Genomic DNA, 20,108 nt, shown 5'->3' with positions numbered 1-20,108 from the left:
TGAACACAATAGAAATTATACATACATACATACTTGTAAACATGTGATGGGTAGTTAAGAGTCATGGGGAATGGATTGAGAAGCTTCAGAATGCATCTGATTTAGTTCCAAGAGAAAAAGATAGAGAATGACATACATTTCCAGTAATGAAGTCATGAGTTCTTAGGTTGAAAGTTCACATCGAGTGCAAATAGAATAAATAAAAAGTAAACCCACATTTATTTATGCTATTGTGATGTATAGAAAATGAATAATAAAAATGAATCTATCAGGAGAAAAAAGTTACTGAAAGAAGAATTACATGAGTTAATATATTGATAGTGCTGAGAAAAAGTCAACCTAGAATTTTATACCCAGCTAAATTATTGTTCAGTTGTGAAAGCAAAGTGAGAACACGTTCAGTTACATAAAGACTAAAAAAATGTACTACTTATGGAGTCTTGTATTTAGTTCTAAAGGAACAAAAGTGAAATTAGAGAAAACAATTGGAAGCAGGGCAGAAATAGTTGTAAAGTTATTTCAGTGAAGAGCACTGATAACTGACTAAAAAATTTTTTTTTTGTGTTAAAAAGAATCAAGCTAAAAGCCTAAGCAGCATCAAAGAACATTGGTGGCAGGGGATGCTCAGTTTGGTAATTAGAACCAATTCCACAATCCTTCTGTTGTTTAGGAGGAGGCTCAAGATAATGAATACATTAGGAACTTAGCAGAAATTTTCATATGTGTACATATAATTAAAACTTTGTGAGTAACCATTAAAATAGAAGAAATAATGATTTAGCTTCTAAACCAGAAGCCAAGAGGGAAAAAATTGGTGACAGTGGGGAGAATATTTGGACCTGTATTGATCAAAAAGAAGTCAGGGGAAAGAGGAAAACTAGGATTGAAAAAAGAAGTGGGGCTGGGTTGTGGCTCAGTGGTAGAGCACTTGCCTAGCATATGTAAGGCCTGAGTTCAAACCTTAGTACCACATAAAACAAAAGAATAAAAATAAACCAGAGTAGCTGTTATAAAGGTATAAACAAAAAGAAGTGTGAAAGAGAAAGCACAAAATAAGTAAAATAAACATTGGTTTAAAACAGCAAGTAGCAGAACCTTACATGCAATCAATCCTACTTACCTTCAAGTTTACCAAACACACAAAACAATGATGTGTCCCTCTATGTAAAAAATGTTACTAAAAATACAAATATTTGTATAGAGGGGGAAACAATTTTAGAGGAGATGCTACCAAAAATAGGGAAGGTTGGTAAGGACCTTAAATTGCATCTTTAATCCTTTATTTTGTAAAAGGTCTGAAACATATAGGATAATATTGACATTTTCAAAGTGCCTATGGTGGTACATTATTTTTTTCATTTTCTCTATAATTTTCCATGTATTAGAAATATGTCATGATGTTTTTAAGAGAAGAAAAAGAAAATTGAAAACTAAACTGTATAGCTGCAGAAACAGGGATTAAAGCAGGTATAGGTTTATTTCAGTGGGGGATTTCCTCAGGCCTGAGAGCCTTAGAAGGATTTCTAGGTCACAGGCAGGTGGAGACAGATGGAGTCTTGTAGATCACACAACATGGTATCCATGGAGATCTTTCCTTGGTCTATGAACAGCTAAGAAAGCAAAGGAACAAACCATAAGGAAACCCAGGGCTGAGTTCTAGAACAAGATGTGGCACAAAGAGAGAGAGGTTTGGTCTCTGAATCAGTAAAGGGCGGTTTAATTTTTTGTTATCAGATGGACTGCAGAATCTTTACCTGGTATTTACTGAATACTTGTGATTCAGAAGTCTTTCTGCTAAATGTTTGACCTGTGTTATCTGACATAGTTACTTCTAGACCATGAGCACTAGACTTATTGACTATTTCATTAAGAAGCAGTAAAATGCAATGATTGGGGTCATGGACCTTGGAGTTACATCACAGCTTTGCTCTTCACCATCTGTGTGATAATGGAAGCTCACTTCATTTCTCTGTGCCTCAGTTTCCTCATTTTTAAAATAGGATGATAATATTGACCTCACTGCATTGTTGTGCAGATTAAATGTGTTGATAGATGTAAAGGCTTAGAAGTCTGGTTGGCATATAACCATCACAATGTAAGAGGTTGCCATTATTTATTTCTATTTGGAATGAGGAAAGGTCTGGAGAGAAAAAGGAAGTTGCAAAAGTTCACAGCTAGTAGATGTTAGAGCAGGACCTCAAATCCAGGGCTAACTCTAAAGTCAGGTATCTAATTGCTATACTATTCTTCCTCCCCAGGAAATGTAAGAGATATAGAGACATAGGAATAAAAAACATTGAGTTACTGGAGACAAGTAGGGTGAGTTAGCAAGACAGAGATAAAGACTTCATGGCAGAAGTCTTTCTTGGTATTCTTTTACATAGTAGCAGATGGAAGTGGTTCCCCCGGCTCTTTAAATGGAGGAGCTCCCATAAGGACCAAACAAACAGGAATTCAGGGGAGAAGATGATGGTGATCTTGGAGCCCACCCGTCCACCTGTTCCCCCTTCCCTCCTTTATGATAGCTTGCTGGGTTTGTTTTGGCATCTGCCTTCCTCTGTGGAGATGCAGGCTTTGGGGAGGATGGAACCACATCTTCAGCCACAGAGGCTACTTCATGACTGATTTGAGCCAGTAAGGGTGGCTTTGCTCTTGCTAGAAATTGATTTGGACACATATTCTAGCTAAAAAAAAAAAAAAGTGAAAAAGTGAGGAAGTGTCTTATGAGGAGCCTTCTGTGGGAGGCATGTTAATGGGGGGTAGGTGAGGTCACTTTCCTGCTGGACACTGTGGTGTCTGGGTGTCATAGTTCATTGACTGCAATAACAAAGTACCACAAACAAGCTTATAAACATCAGAGATTCAAGTACAAGATCAACGCACCTACATTTCAGTGGCTGATGAGGACCTACTTTCTGGTTTATGGATGGCTTCATACCGCTTCCTCACATGGTGGAAGGGGCAAGGCTGTTCTTTGGGGCTTCTTTTATAAGGGCTTGGCTTTCATAACCCAATCACTTCCCAAAGAGTCTGCTTCTTAATATCATCAGATTGGGGGTTAAATTTCAATATATGAACTTTGGGGGGACTTAAGCATTCATTCTATTATCAACAAGATTGGGTAGCCATCTTACACCAGTGGTCAGCTAGCCTAAGGATGAGCTCTCACAGGGAGGGTGGTGAAGCAAACAAATGGAAGGAACACGGGCCTTGGTGATGTCAGTGAACTACAAATTGCTCTACCCGTGAACTTTTGTCATGGGAGATAATATGCTTTCTAAATTAATCCAGTCAGTTGAGAGGTACAGATTCTGTTACTTGCAGTCCATAGTATCCAAGGCAGTTCAACTACCAAATCAAACTCAGCATCAGGGGAGAGAAAGCAGTAGTGCCTGGGATCTTTAGCTTTCTCCATTGAAGGGCAGCCCCAGATCTATGGTTTTGTTCCTGAGAGTCGGGAGCAGGTTGTGGCAGCTGGGCTTGGTTTCTTGTACTGGAAAAGGCAGACTGTGAACTAGGTCATGAGCAGCTGGAGGACAGAGTTTCCCCAGCCCTTTAAACTGAGGAGCTCTAGTAACAACCAAACAAGCAGGAATCCAGAGGGGGGAGATGACAATGGTCTTGGAGCTTCTCCCTACTCAGATCAGATGCATGAAGGTAATAAAAACCACCCAAAAGAAACTGTTAAAAAGAGGCCTCAGGAAGCACATCCAAGAGAATGAAAAGAAAGGAGAACAGAAACAAAATCTTCCAGACCAAATGACTCTCCAAAAATAATGAGACCAAAGTTCAAAGAAGTAATTTAAACCAAATAAGGTAGGGAAGGCCCAGCCAGTGAGAGGCAGGCTCACCCTGCAGGGAGCAGGGAGCAGCAGGATGGAGCTGAGCGGAGTTCAGTTTAGGACAGCCCACAGGTCACTGGGAACCCAGAAACGCTGCTCCTGCACAGGTCAGTGAAGGGGGCAGGGCTAGAGGGTGCATCCTGTTCTCCTCCCCTGCCCCAGTGTGCCTGGGATGCTATTTCCCCCTGACCATTAGCCAGACTACTTGAATTTGCAAACTACAAATCCCATCTGGGTGGGCCTTTGGCTGCTGCAAAAGAGAGCCCCCTAGACCAAGGGAATGAAGGAAACCTTACTCGCTTTTAGCCACACTTCTTTTTAGGCCCTAATTTATATCTCATTGCAGCAAAGAATCACAGGACCATCCAATAAGCCGGGATGATGGATGTTAAATTCATTAGCTGCCTGCTTAATTTGTAGACTCAGGCCCTTGATGATCTATAGAGCAGGTAATTGTCCTGTGGTTAAGAGTAAGAACATACATCTGGCTCATCTGTGTCTTCTGCATGTGAATATGTGTATGCATTTACTCATTTTCAAGAACTACTTACCTTTCTACTCTCCATATGCCCTATTTTAAATGCAAACTCTCTACCATTTACCACAGCACTTTAAATCATAATTGTGTGTATGTACACGTGTGTATGTGTTTGAATATATATATCTATGTAAATATGTGTATATATTTATATGTACATATAATATATGTATATATTATATATGTATATATATATTTGCATGCTTTCGTAGAAATTGAACATTTAAAGAGGCACTGCAATGAACATGGAGATTTAAATCCCCAGATAGAAAGCCTTAGAAGGCTCTCTATTCCATGTTCTTTGCTTGACTATGATCTTTGGTAATTATTCCTATGATAGAGGATGAAACTGAACTGTGTATCATGGTCACTGATTCACTCTGCATTCAGATTCACAAAGAAAATGTGACTTATATGGAGTTTAAATTTTTTCTATGTCTGATCTATTTAGAGCCCCAATAGCACTAGCTAATGGGATAACAACCTTGTCAGTCAATGATATCTCAAGTTTTTCCAGATAAATATTTATATCAAAGGTACTTACTGAGTTATTTGAAAGTCTCTTCCTTCCCCTGCTGTTTCCAAGATGGCACCTGGTGGGGCTAAAAACAATACATGATGAAAGAAAAGAAGGAGGGGCTCTAGCCAATATGTTATTCCATGGATTTCCATTGGTTTCCACTGGGGTGGACGTTGGTCCAGTCCCAGGATTATTGACCTCTGGTCCCCAGTGCACTGGAGGCAATGTGATATCTGGGGTCTTCTCAATAACCCCCTTGGCTTCCCTCAGGAGTACTTTGAATTTCTGGGTCCACTGTTCACTAGCAGGTCATGGATGTAAGACATGATGACCCAGACTTGCCTTTCCAGCCTCTTTCTTGCTCTGCTGCTAAGCTGTCACTCAACCAGGTTGACTATGGCTTTGTGTGTGACCCTTCCAAGAGGCTCATAGTTCCTCCAATATGTGGCCAGGGAAGAATGCGCCTGGCCACCTCCCATAAATGTTTTCAGGCTCCTTCCACTTCTATGCAGAACTTTCTACTAGTTTCTTTCCTTCTCTCTCTCTCTCTCTCTCTCTCTCTCTCTCTCTCTCTCTCTCTCTTTATTCTGTTCTTGGGTTTATCTCAGGGATGAGAAAATAAGGATACATAAATCTAAGCTCCTGCTCTTCTGTCTCCTCCTCACCATCCACTTTGGGACACACAGTCTCCCTCCCCCTCTGGTCTGCAGGGCAGAGTGTGTGTGCAACATTCCTCTAGCCTCCTCCACCTGAGATGTGACTTGCCCTTCGCTATTTCTTGAAGCAGAAAGACAGTGTGTGAGGAGTGATAACTTGTTTTCACAAGTAAATGGACATGACTTTTGAAATATTTTTAAAAATACAGCAATTGCATTACCATATGTAGACCCTCTGGGCTGACTGGGAGTCCTGTACAGAGAGGGAACTTAATAAAAGCTGCTTCCTGGCTGAGAGCGGGAGGAGGAGGCTCAACTGCCTAGGAGTAACTTCTCCAAGGTTTCTGCAAATTTCTTTCTTTTCTGAAATGCAAGACTCTTGATTGTTTCTGCTTTCTTTTAATTTAAATAGTACACACCTCTCCATCTGTCCCTCAGCCTCCTGCAGGGTATTCCTGGGAGAAACCACAGTAGGTGTCCATCACATAAGCAGGGTGGCTAATGAACAAGATGCCCTCAGGAAATATCCTTCCATGCTCTTTTAATTCAGAAAATAACAATATGATAGACATGTTAACATATCCTACTCATATTTAAAATTTTGCTTTGTGTCATTGAGGCTTTAGATAGTGTGTATACATAGGCTCTTACAGTTAGAGTTGAAAACTATTTTGTTACTCTTCAGAGTCCCAGTATTTTCTCTTTCTCCCCAGAGAAAAATAACTATCAACAATCTGATTATTCATTCTTGGTCATGATCTTATTAGCTTAATGCAAGTTTGTTAAATATTATGATTGTATTATATATCAGATAATATATATTATTAGTCTGCATATTTAAAAAATTTTCCTAAAGGATATGTACTATGGTTTGGTTATGAGGTGTTCTCTGGAAAGTACATGTGTTAAGAAATGCAGGAATGCTCAGAGGTGAAATTAATTAGAGTATGAGAGCTGTCGCCTCCTCAGTGGATTAATCCACTTGATAGGTTAATAATTTGAATGGACTATTGTGTGGTAACTAGAGGCAAGAGGCATGTGACTGGAAGAAGTAGGTCACTGGGGGTGTGACCTTGGACTAGGTCTTGTCCCTGCCTTCTCCCACTCTGTCTCTACTTCCTGGGTTAGTATCCCTCCTTTATGCCCTTCCACCGTGATTTCTGCCTCACCTCCAAACCAGAGCAATGAAGTCGACTTCCCATGGAATGAACCTCTGAAACTGTGAGGCCAGAGTGACCTTTTCTTCCTCTAAGTTGTTTCTTTTTTTTTTTTTTTTTCAGGTATTTTGGTCACAGTGATAAAAAACTGACTAACCTAAAACCATAGTACATGAATTGTTTTGCTACTATTATTTTTAGTCAACAATATGTTTTTGAGATTTCTTTTTGTGTGGGTACATATAGGCCCAGTCCATTCATTTTAAGCTCTTTTCAAATACTGTATTCAATTGTGAACATATTACACCTCTTAATTCCCCACTGAAAAAAATTCAGATTTTTTTCCCCAATATTTTCAGCTGGTATTTTATTTTTAAGGTTAGTAACTACTGGCTCAACCTAATACTTTAATTTCAGGCCAAATTTTACTGAAAAACTGTGTTGCTTGTAAAGCAGCTTAATTTTCCAGCTGACTCGGAACTATGTCTAGAGACAACTGAGCATCTCATGTGCCCCACAGAGTTAGAGATTACCTCCCCCTTGTCCTCTCTTTGACTCAGTTCCTGTGTCTGGGAAAGTAGGATCATAATTGTTTCTTTCTCCTTGGGCTGTTGTGAAGAAAATAAAGGATTATAGATTCTTATAGTGTCCAGCAGCTAGTAAGCCCTCTGTTAGCTATAGATATATACAGAAATTAATATAGAAATGAATGTCCAGTATAGAAATAGAACCCAGAATCCTGACTCCCTGACCAATTTTCTTTCAGAGAGTCTTTTGAACTGGGTTATCTCTGTTGGTATGATTTTTGTCTTCAAGAGTTTATGGTCTGTGAAGACACAATTCCAATGCCACAAGCAGAGGCAGTAGCTGTACTGCTGTCAGAAGTCGCAGGTACTGCTAGCCAATGCTGTCCTCTGGGTTTTCAGAGCGTGCCTTTGCAAGGCCTGTGTGGGCCTGCCAGGATTGAGTGCATTTTGAGAACTGAGAAAGGCAGCTCAGACCTCTTGTGATAGGCCTATTCTTTGCATAGTTCTGGCCAATCAGAGCTCTGTTGCTATGCGGCTCTCTCTCCAGCTCTGCTCACAGCCAGCATGTTGTCCACAGACATCCCTTTGCTATTTCTGTTTGGAGTGATTTTTTATAAACACCTGATGCACACCTTTTCTCTTCGTGTTCCTCTCCTCTCACCCTCCATTTAGCCCCCACCCAAGGCCCTACCCAGATACACAAATACACAGGAATCAGACTCAAACTATTAACAAAGAAAACTTGGTCCAAGACAGAAAACAATCTTTGAAGAGAGCCTTATTTCATGCTCAGCAATGCTGAGAAAATCTGCTCTGAAACACTTGGGGACACTAATTAAAATACCCATTCTTTCTTCTCTGCTTCCAAGAGTGGAGAAACCAACAGAAGAGAAGTAATAAGTTTCCAGATATTCTGCTCTAGTATGACTCTTCACAAGCCATCAGCACAGGGGGCGGGGGGGGGGGGGCTCTCTGGCTTTCTCTTCTTTTGGCAGAACATCTGGATTCTGTCTGTTCATCTCCCCTCCTGTACTCTCTGATAAGAGACAGGACAAAAGCAAGGCAAGCACATTCTTGAGAGAAAGGGAGCTGTGTGCAGCCAAAGCTCAAGACAGCGCCAGAACACAGGGAGGGGAGACATGCAAGAGAGTGATGATTGGCTGACCAAGGGGGTGCGACACAATGGGATGGATTGGAGGGAAAGTTCTACTGGGGCAGGAAAATCATGGCAGGTCAGGGATTTGGGGACGCTAAAGAACAGAAAATTAGAATTCTAGTTAGTGACCTTGACCTGACTTATTGGAATGTTAAAACTTTAAGAAAGATATGTGTACTAGTTGGAACAATTGTGGAGCCATGGTGCTTTGAATGCGGTATTGCTACTGGTTTATTATTCCAATTTTAAAGTAGTTTATCAGGACATACATAAGTAAATTGATGACCCTTCAAATAAGGGTCACGATGGTATAGAGCCGGTTGTGCTACAGAGACCGATTTCCTGGAAGCCTACCTAAAGCTAGTTAATACACTGTGGCTACTGAAAGAAAGGGAGAATTAAATAGAAAGCTGGACTACCTTGCTTCAAATGAGTTTGTTCCAGAGATCTGATTTTCCTAGTTTCTGCATTAACTTCTCCATCTCTTCCTCCTTACTAGAGGTTGTTCCAGGGGAGCAGGGATTTGTAGGGCTCCAATATACATAGCAAATATGAAGCAAAAGCTTTGAAACAAGAGTGTAAAGAATCACGAAAACATCTGGGGAGCTCTGATTTTATTTTTGAAGAACATAGCTTAAAAATACATGTGAAATACAAGCTGTGGCCTTAAAAACCAGGGCCTAAAATAAATAAGAGTTAGAAAAATAGTAATCTTAATATAGTATCTTAAGGTTTTAAACAAAAAGATTTCTTTTAAGAACTAATAAATATCTCATGTGATATTAAAACCTTTTTCTAGTATCAAGAATTCCTTAAGTTCATAATGATCTTTACTTAAATTCAAGAAGACAGCCCTTTGGATTTTAAAAAAAGTAAAAAAGAATAAGATCCCATTTTGAAAAATTCTACCTTCCCATATTGAGACATGAGAGGAATGATTCTAATAACTCTTTCCTAAGAGTGATGGAATATTGGGATGTATTTTAAATGTCTTTTGTACTTTTCAGTTTTGTTTATTTTTATTTTTAATTTTTAAAACAAACACTATTGCTTCCTACTGATATAGCATAATTTTCTCTAAAGGAAAAAGCAATTAAACTGTCTTGAGAATTGAGTGCCACATACCTTTCCCCGTGAATCTCAGGAGGCTTCCTGTGTGTATGTGTGTGATTTTGTGTGCGTGTGTACATGAGTGTGTGTGTTGACAGTGGCAGTGTCTCAGTGCATCTGTTCCTACGGGATACTTTATGGTACAGAAGTAGTGAGTGAGGAGAGGGACAGGAACTGGGAGAACTGGACATGACTAAGCAAAAACACACTGTGAAATTTTCAGGCAGCTCAAAATCCCCTCTGCTCCTGAATAGAATGGCCCTGACCCTCTCAAAATGAGGTGGATGCTCTAACCTTGCCTGGGTAAGCTTTAAGAGAGGGTGGGGAAGGAGGATACCGGCAGTGCACCACCTGGCTCTTCCCTCCAGAGGGGAGGTCAGGAGGTGAGTTCTCTGTCCTGTGCAAGCAGGGAACAAGGTTCTTCTGTAGTTGGACTGAACATGGGGCAGACCAGCAGCCTGGAGGAAATTCTCAATAGCAGCATTTCTCAGAAATACTGCGGAAGTCTCCCAGACAAAGCAGACAGATTGGCATCTCTTTCTTGATCTCTTTCTTGAGAGTCAGAGAGGGGGAAGGAGTGGGATAGACCTAGCCAACATACCAGGGACAGTGGTGAAATCTCGGGAATCTGGGGGGGTCTGCCAGCCATGTTTCCACAGCAGCTTGGGCAAGAGCACTTAATGCCTGCGCCTGCATGAACTTGGCTGCCAGACTACAAAGGTCGCCCCCAGGCTGAAGGGCCATCTGCCCCTGTATTCACCTCCTGGTACTAGCTCCTAACTGTAGGGATCAGTATGGATTTGGACCCTCAGCTTGGGTCCTGGGACACTTAGAGGTCCACTCTTCTGCTTGTCATTCTGTCACCTTCTCTGCCTCTTCCTCCTGCATTGCCAGACCCCATTCTTCACCTAGATACTCATATTTGGTGTAACCAACACTCAGATGCAGAACTGAAATCTAGTTCCCATAGTCTCTGGGTTAGTAGTACTCCCAACCCGCCCCCATTACCTCAACTCCTCATAACCCACAAAGAAGAAGACAAACAACACACAAACAAAAGTTAAGAATAGAAGGGAGGGGCTGGGGATGTGGCTCAAGCGGTAGCACGCTCGCCTGGCATGCGTGTGGCCCGGGTTCGATCCTCAGCACCACATACAAAGATGCTGTGCCCACTGAAAATTAAAAAATAAATATTAAAAAATTCTCTCTCTCTCTCTCTCTCTCTCTCTCTCTCTCTCTCTCTTAAAAAAAAAAAAAGATAGAAGGGAGATTTCTGGCCTTGGCACAGCAGGAAGTTGTAGCCATACAAATGACGCTCGAAGACCAAAGAATCATGTCATGACCTTAGGCAGAGCAGCCATATGGCTGATAACATTGCTGTATCATATGGCTATATCATTGGAGTGCTGAAATTAACCCTTTTGTTGTTCAGTTCTGGCTGTAATATAATTTTACAGATGGAAATATTACAGAGAGAAATGACTTGCTCCGTTTTACACAGCAGGTAGAAGTAAAACGAACAGAAGCGATAGAAGCCCAGACCCAATTATTTGACATCCTAAGACCTTTCCTATGTCTAAATGGCTTGACTAAAATGGCTTGACTAGAGGAGTGTCTGGCAAATTTTTATGATGGGAAGCCCAACGGGCAGACCTCAAAGTCTTCATCTGTCTCAGTGACACTAACTTTCTCATCTTATTACATGAGTTTGGGATATAACATAGTAAAAGCATATTTGCTTGAAATTTTTTTCTAAGACAAAGTAGAAGTCCATGTTCCATTTCTGTCTGACCTGTTTTATTCTAGGGGCATCTTTTCAGGACCATCTTCTCTTTATTTTACATCAAACACCAACTTAACCCACACATACATCTCATTAGTAATTTAGTTGACACTCTAGCTGCCTAATTTTATTCCATCACAAAGTGAGTTTCCTGGTAACATGGAGGATGAGATTAACAGATATAAATTTACAAAACTGAAAAGAATGCATAAGGATGGAATGGTGACCTCTTCATGATGGCAGGACCACGGCAGCTTCCATCCATACTCCAGACAGAGGTTAGCCACTCCAGGTGCACTTGTTTAGGACAGAAATCTCCAAAGGTTTGCCCGAATTCCTCATTGGTATTACCATATTTTACTCTGTGGTATTACATACAACGGTTTAGCTAGAGTCTTGCTTCACGTATTCTAAGCCCCTGCCCAAGGACTCAAAATTGGATTAGATGACACCTCTATCAGTTCAAATTGTGATAGTTATGTAATGAAATATACTGTATCCTATAAAAGTGGAAAAGGAGAGAAAAAGAGATGTAGAAGGAATTGTGCTGAACATGTTGGATCAAATTAGTGCAAGAGTCATTTGGATGAATCTCAGTGTCTTAAACTAGATGAACAAATAAACCTATAAAACTCAGTCAAGTGCCTGTTTACAGAAAACTTTATTATTCAGAATTTCCACATCAGTGCTGCTCAAACTTTACTACACCTCTCTTGTTTTGACCTCAGTAAATTGAGCTGAGATATGTGATTCCTACCTCCAATTTGCCAACATGGAAAGAGACCGTAGAGGTTGGACTGCACACAAGTCCCCATGTAGCTGAAGGGCAAAGCAGAGGAAGCATTCTACTTTCCCAATATCTCCCCTTGACCCCACTTCTCCACAACAAGGTGTCCACAGAAACCACAGCCATCTCTTATAAGGCAAACATGAATCTATCTTGGCCTAGTACTCTGGAGGAAATCAGGATATGAAAAGACATTTCCTCTGTCTTGCCAGATGGCTTCAGGATAAAATTCTTACCCAAACCAAGTGTCAGAGTCCAGTCAACTATTTCAGGGAGGACAAGAAGTAACATGAAGTATTTGAACCTCCTTCTTCTCTGAGACCCCACTATGTCCAAGCTTGGTGTGAGCATGTCTTGCTAAGACAGGCAAGATCACTGAGCTGAACTCAAGAAGATGGGTCCCTGGGAGAGTGGACCCTTTTAAGGGTGAGAATTGAATGCTGGAGAAATCCTAGCAGCCTTGTCAGTCACAGGTTTGAGGTTCCAGACTGTACTCTCTCATTTTCCATACCTCCCCAAGAGCTGGCTGGGCAAGACATGGAATAAGCTGAAGAAAACTGAACGCTATCCAACCCATCTGGGAACCCACAATGGAAAATATGGAGGTAATATGTTAGGACAGCTCTGACTTCTTGTAATCAATGCATACTTCGGTGTTATTCTGCATTCTTTTGCACAGCTTTTCATTTTTAAAAAAATGAACAGGTAGCATTTAGAATGGCTACTCATTTTTAAAATGTTTGGAGAAGCCAGAACTTGGAGAAGCCAATGCCAAGGAGGGTGGTGACACTCAGGAAAAATCACCTCCCAAGAGAAGAAGGAGGAGCTGGATGTTTGGTCTCAAATTCTATTACAGCAAACACTTGAAAACTTTATGCTTGGTTTTTGTGATAAGAGTTAGCTTTAGGGCTGTCAAATGCATTCATGGGCCCTCCTCCTGCTGGACACCAAACCTGAAAGTTAAAAAAATGAATGAGACATGACTTGGGCACTTAAGAAAGATGAAAATGTTAAGTTAGTCTCAGATTAAGTGAGACTGGATTGCTGAAAATCTTGAAACACACTCAGTTACTTTAAAAAATAACACACACACATAGACACACATAGAAAATCAGTGCCAAGTTCTCCCAGTTGTCCTTTATCACCTTTGTCCAATGTGCTATCTCTTGAGAATTGCCTCGTTGTTCTCCATTGGCCTACATCTGGTTAACCTTAGGAAAAATGTTAGAATGGGCGGGAGTCCTATGATATCAGCTCACCTCAATCCTTCTTAGGTAGGTGAAGGAAAGGAGCTCACAGGAGACAAGTGGTAGATGCAACTTCCTGAGTGGCTTTTTCGATCCTGTGTCTCCCCTTCAGGGGCTCAGCATGCCTACCGAGAAGGCAAACTTCAATTGTAATCCCATAAATAATAGGGCCTCCAATGGCTCCCCATCCCTAACCTGATACAGAGGGTTTGCTTAGCTGCTTTCCACATCTCCAGCCTAATCTGCCACTTTTCTCCTATGTGTTCCTTTCGTAGAGTGAAGATAAGGTCTTCAAAGTTCCCTAACGCATTTTGATCCTTCCTCTGACTGTGTTTCTGCATCTGAGATTTATTATTATCTATCTATTACATTAACTACTATTATTTAAACATCATATTCATCATCAGGCTGGGGCTGGGGCTCAGTGGTAGAGCACTCACCTTCCATGTGCGAGGCCCTGGGTTCAATCCTCAGCACCACATAAAAATAAATAAATAAATAAAATAAAGGTATTGTGTCCAATGACAACAAAAAACTAAATATTAAAAAAATTATATTCATCTTTCAAAATTGATTCCTCCATCCTTCTACACTAACTTTTTCTCCCTTTATTGATTTCTGCTAGCTCTGTTCTTGTTTTATTGCCAATGAGCTTCACTTCAATAGAGGTGATACCTTACTTGTCGTGTGGTCTCATAGAGCCTTGACCGTGTATTTGCTTGGAGTACATTTCCTTTCTCTTTTGTGGTGTACCTGCAGGGCAAGCACTCTAACACTGAGCTACAGCTCAGCTCCAGACAGCATTTCTTAAGTGGGGATACCCCATGGACCCACAACTCATTGTGACACCACTAAATTTAGAACTCAGAGCTCTTTCCTTTTACTCTGCTCGTTCTTACCCCCTTCTCCCTGACTCCTCGTTCATCAATTTTCAGGACTCATTTGAATTCTGACCTGTTTGTCCCATGTTCCTGTTCTGCCTTCTCTTGGTTTCAGGAGTCTTCTGGTTAAACTTGTCTTTGGACAGATGTTGTTTTAATATGTTGTTAATTGAGTTGAGGGCTCATACTAGATGCTCATTGCCTATTTACTAGTGATGACTTGCTGAATTCAGAAAGAAACCAAGGCTTTGAAGACATACAGATTTCTATTTAGATGTCTCACTGTTTTTTCTTAGACCTTCCCTTTTCTTTCTCAACTTTTCCTCTCATTGTTTTTTGCAAAGCTCTAAGTCTGCTAAACAGAAGATGGTCCAGGTGGTTGTGATTTAATAGATACTGACAGAACATCCACCCAGGCTGAATGGACACATCTGCACAGCAGACCTTCAGGGTAGAAAACCAAATGATAGAGCATTCGGGAAACCTCGGAGTGGAGGCTGACTCTAGAGGCATCCACCCTGGGTTGCGTTGGAAACTCTGGCTTTGCATTTGGAGTCTCAGAACTTCACACTGGGACATGTAGAGAGTAAAGCAGGGCAAATGGGCTGCAGGTTTCCTGCCTCATTCTGAATGGGAGACAGGGAAATGCCCCAATGCCTGGCTAAGAACACCTGGGCTTCTCAGTCCCCGGAGGTTGGAGTGGGCTGCTCCTGGCTCTCATGCTCCCTGCTCCAGGTCCTCTGCCACCCTCTGATCATTCTTTAGTTATCCAGTTCTTTTTACTCCCCACTTTTCAAGTACCCATGTTCTTTAGGTGCCATGTTCTTTATTCTCTTTCATAAAATGTTTCTCTATTACCTTATCCAATTCCAGGGCTTTGTCACCTACATGGTGTTGTCTCAGAAATCTGAACCTCTCTCTTGAGTGCCAAGCCTATTAGAATTCACAACTGAATTTCCCTCTCAAATAAGACATAGTCTCAAACTCTTTGACCTGTTCTCTCTCTAGTATCTCCCACCTTAATAAGTGACACCAAAATTGTACCCAGTTTTCCAAGTCAGAAATCTAGGAATAGTCTGGACTCTGTCTTTATTGTAACTCACCTTAGTAGTCACTAAGTACTGTCAGTCAATCACAGTTTCCAGAAATCAGCTGAAGCCAGCACCTTGACTTTGTTCTCACCTCTTTCTTCCATTCCTTAGTCCCATTCATTCCTGTCTGCCACTATAAACATGGCTCCTAACCAGTGTGATACTCCCACCATAGGCCTGTGAATACATCCTTTAACCTCTCTGTGCTATTTCTTCATCTAAAACTAGAGGACCTTGAACTACATCTCTGAGACTTTTCCCAGTTCTGACCGTCTGCCATTGGCCACCTTGTGTATCTCACAGGTCCCACAGTGAAAACCCAAGCATTGTCCTTTCACTCATTCTCCACTTCTTAATAGTTGTTTTCATTCTTTTTCCTCCTCCACTTTGCTAAAAGAGCTGTTGATTGACATATGGCATCCCTAGGCATCAAGCCTGAGGCCAGGATGTGCATTCCCAGACATTCCTGAGGGAGACGTCCTATGCCCTTTCCTCCTGCTATCACAGTAGGGAAAGAAGTTTCCTGGAGCCAAGGCTTAAACAGAGTGACCATTGTTGTCCTCTTTGTCCCCACAGTTATTGTTTTGAGGGTGCTGCTCCATGGTTCTGCAGAGTAGACACACTAATGGAAAGTCTTAAGACATTTGCTCCTCCTTCAAATTAATTAAAGGGCAAATAACTCCTTTTCCCTGCTCTGCCTCTGCCTCTGTCCTTCCAGTCAGCCAGGACACCAGGTTTATTGACTTTTGAGCCTTCAGCTTTCTCTGAAGGCCATAGCTCCTTTGTTCTTGATTTGGAAATTTCACTGAAGGTCATCAAGATGGTACTCCTGCTATGGCCTGGCACACTCACTGTGGTTTTTAGAGTAACACTACCCTCTCTAAGTTTGAGGAGTCATCCATTTTTATTCCTCACTGGCTAGAAGAAAGGGAAAGACTGAGGCTTTCATTCTCCAAGACCCCAGAATTACATTTGCTTCATCTTATCTGTGAAATGGGTGTTTGTTTTTGATACCTCCAAGTGCTTTTCTGAGTTCTATGCAGATTACATAGAAATGTCCTTTTTCCTCCCATATAGTCCCCTAACCTCATCTTCCTAGAAGTCTAGAAAAGGAAGAGAGAAATACAAGTATGTCTGTTCCCCATTGAGGCTTATTGAAATTTCTGATAAAAACCTGGCAAAGACTATGCAAGAGATATTAAGACATCTAGACTTTATTAAATAGCAGGACTTGAATAGGAATTTGAAGTTATCTAACTTCAAATTCCTATTCAAGTCCTGCTATTTAATATAGATTATCTTCCTCAGTCTCACCCTGCCATTTCTCAGGTATGGAAAATTAGGCTTTCAGCAAGTTGGTGGTGTGCTCTGGACTCCCAATCCAGTGTACTTTCCATTACTATCTGTTTCCTAATTGCATGCGGATTTCCTTATTTTCAGAGCCAAGGAGTATCAACATTTGGCTTCAGAAATGCTGCTAAATCCTGGATAAATAAGAGTGATCAAGCAAGGCAGCATTCAAGGTGTCTCATTATTAAATCAAGATGAAATGCTTGTATTAAACCCTGAGCTCCAGGCTGCTTCAGAACTTTCAACTTTTTCTTTATAAGTATCCAAGGAAATGCAGGTCTATGAGACATATCCCCACCTCACGAGGCCCCATATTGCTCTTAAAAGATGGGAGGTTTTTGTTTGCATGTATGAAGCAGAGAAAGACTTTCCTAAAGTTTGGTGAGCAGGGTTTATTTTGGATCTGGGAAGAGTGGAAGAGGCCTCAATTGGAGTGACTTCATGGAGGATCAGGAAGATTCCCCTTTCTCACACAGAATCACTGTTGACTTATATTCAACCATTAGAATTTCTCTAAAGTAAAATATTGAGAAATGTATTAGGTTGGAACTCTAAATAACTGTTTTCCATGCTTGGTTCTGCTCCTGTAATTTCATCCATATATCAGTCATTGAGCTACTTTATGTCTGGTACCATTTTAGGTGCTGAGTATTCACTGTGCAATAATGCAACAATCCTTCTTTTCATTATAGTGAGAAAAGCAATAATTGACATATAAATAAATGTATAATAATATAAATGTTATAAGGAAAACAATAATTGGAAAAAAATAGTAGAAAGTCCCAGACAAGAGGATATGTTTGTGGGGGGTACATTATGGGGCTTTAAAATTGTTTTCCCAAGAATTTTCTTTTATCCTTTTTTATAAGAGAGAGAGAGAGAGAGAGAGAGAGAGAGAGAGAGAGAGAGAGAGAAAATTTTTTAAATATTTATTTTTTAGTTTTCGGTGGACACAACATCTTTATTTTATCTTTATGTGGTGCTGAGGATCGAATCCAGCACCCCATGCATGCCAAGTGAGCAAGTGAGCGTGCTACCGCTTGAGCCACATCCCCAGCCCTCTTTTATCCTTCTTTTGAAAGGTGGAGGCTAATTCCTCACCCCTGGAGCATGGGCTGGATTTCGTGACTTATAAACAGAATGAAATGGAAGTGATGGTATGCGATTTTGGAGGCTGGATAATAAAATCACTGTCTTCTCTTTTCTTAGTTTGTTTGCTCTGGGGGAAAGTGAGCTGTCATATTGTGAGGCTCATCAAGCAATTTATAAAGAGATTCACGTGGCAACCAACAGAGAACTCCTGCCAACCTCTCAGCAAGGAGTCATCCAGGAAATGGACTCCCAGCTCCAGTCAAGCCTTCAGATGAGCTGCAGCCCCAACCAACACTCTGATTGCAATGGAAGTAGAAAACCTGAACCAGACCACCCAGGTAAGCTGAACCTGGATTCCTGAGGTGGAGAAACTCTGAGACAACTAATATTTGTTGTTTAAGGCCAGAGGTTTAGAGGATAACATGTCAAGTTGCAATAGGTAATAGATCCTCTCCCCTTCCAGGAACTACTAAATATGTGTTTAGGGAAGCTCTCTTGGGGAGGATAATTCTTGAATAGAAACTGAAAAGAGGACATGAGCCAGATTCAAGCAGAGAGAACAGAACTGGCAAAGTAATGTAGTCAAGAACACGCAGGGAGTTTCATGGAGAATCATCTATGACCTGGTGAAGGCTAAGACCAGGCCTCCTTTCAGTGGAAAGCTGGGCTTTCCATCCTCTGAGGATCACCTTATTATATTCAGACATTACCCTTTGACTGAGTTTCTATTATCTACGTTATAAATAGTTGTAGAGAGGTAGAATTCAACTCATAGAAAACTAATGGTAATGTAAATGATTATTCCCAAAGAAATACAATGAATGTGACTGAATTCTACTCCTCCAATAGTGTGTATGTGTGTGTGTGTGTGTGTGTGTGTGTGTGTGTGTGTGTTTTGGTACCAGAGATTGAATCCAGGAGTGCTTAACCCCTGAACCACATCCCCAGTCCTTTTTATATTTTATTTAGAGAAAGGATCTCACTAAGTTGCTGAGGTTGGCTTTGAACTTTCGATCCTCCTGCCTCAGCCTCCCTAGCTGCCGGGATTACAGGCATGAACCACCATGCCTAGCCCCAATATTGTATTTTAAGCAGCATTGTTGGAAATAATTCTTATGCCATATAACTCACCCATTTAAAGTTTAGAACCCAGTGCTTCTCAGAATTTTTGTAGGATTATGCAAATGGCACCATAATCTAATTTCAGACCATTTTTATTTCCTCTCCAGCAAAGACACCATAACTCTTTATCCCTTGTCATCTTCTCCCCTTCCAATAAGCCACAGACACCCACTAATCTGCTTCCTATCTCTATAGATTTTCCTATTCTGAGAATTTCATACAAATGTGATTATAAAATATGGGCTCTTTTGAGATTGTCTTCTTTCACTTAGAATAATGCTTTCTAGTTTTATCTGCTGTGGAGCATATAGTAATATTTTACTCTTTATTTTAAAATAACATTAAATTGTATGGACAGGCAATTGGTTAGCTATCCATCAATTGATGGATATTTGGATTATTTCTATTGTTCTGAAAATTATGAAGGATGTTTCTATGAACATTTATGTACAAGTGTTTCTGTGGATATATTTTAACTTTGGTATTTGCCTAGAAGTATAATTTCTGGAATTTATAGAAGGCTCATGTCAAATGGATTTCTAAAGTGGCTGCACCATTTCACATTCCTTCTGGCAAAGTATGAGGCTTCTAATTTATCCACATCTTGACTAGCACTTGTTATTATCTATCATTGGGTATAGCCATGTAAGTGGGTATGGAGTGACATCCCAGTGTGATTTTGATTTGCATATTCTTAGTGACTAGTGATGTTGAGCACCCTTATATGTACTTGTTGATTATTTTTGTATTTTCTTTGAGCAATTTCTGTTTAAATCTTTTTCCAATTTTAGTTTTTTCTTTTATTATTGAGTTATTGTTTAGATACTAGGTGTCACCCAAAAGACATTGGAAACAACTACAGAAAATTTAGAGGTGAAATGATTGCGTTATGAGAGCCTTAACCCAATCCCTGATGGGGATTAACTGAGTGGTAACTGTAGGCAGGTAGGGAGTGGTTAGGAGGTGGGTTTCTGGGGGTATCTTTGGGGTTTATAGTTTGCCCTTGGTGAGCAGAGCTCTCTCTGCTTCCTGATCATCATGTCCTGAGCCACTTTCCCCTACCATACCCTTCGCCCATGACATCATGCCTCACCTCCATCCTTGGGGAATGAAGTTGGCCATCTATGGACTGAGACTTCTGAAACCATTAGCACCAAATAAACATTTCATGTTTTAATTCTTCTTGTCAAATCTTTTGGTCATAGCAGTGAAAAATCTGACTAAAACATTGAGTCTATGTATTTCGAAT

Source organism: Urocitellus parryii, chromosome 1 (assembly GCF_045843805.1).
Source record: "Urocitellus parryii isolate mUroPar1 chromosome 1, mUroPar1.hap1, whole genome shotgun sequence".
Taxonomy (NCBI): Eukaryota; Metazoa; Chordata; class Mammalia; order Rodentia; family Sciuridae; genus Urocitellus; species Urocitellus parryii.
This window is presented reverse-complemented; position numbering follows the sequence as displayed.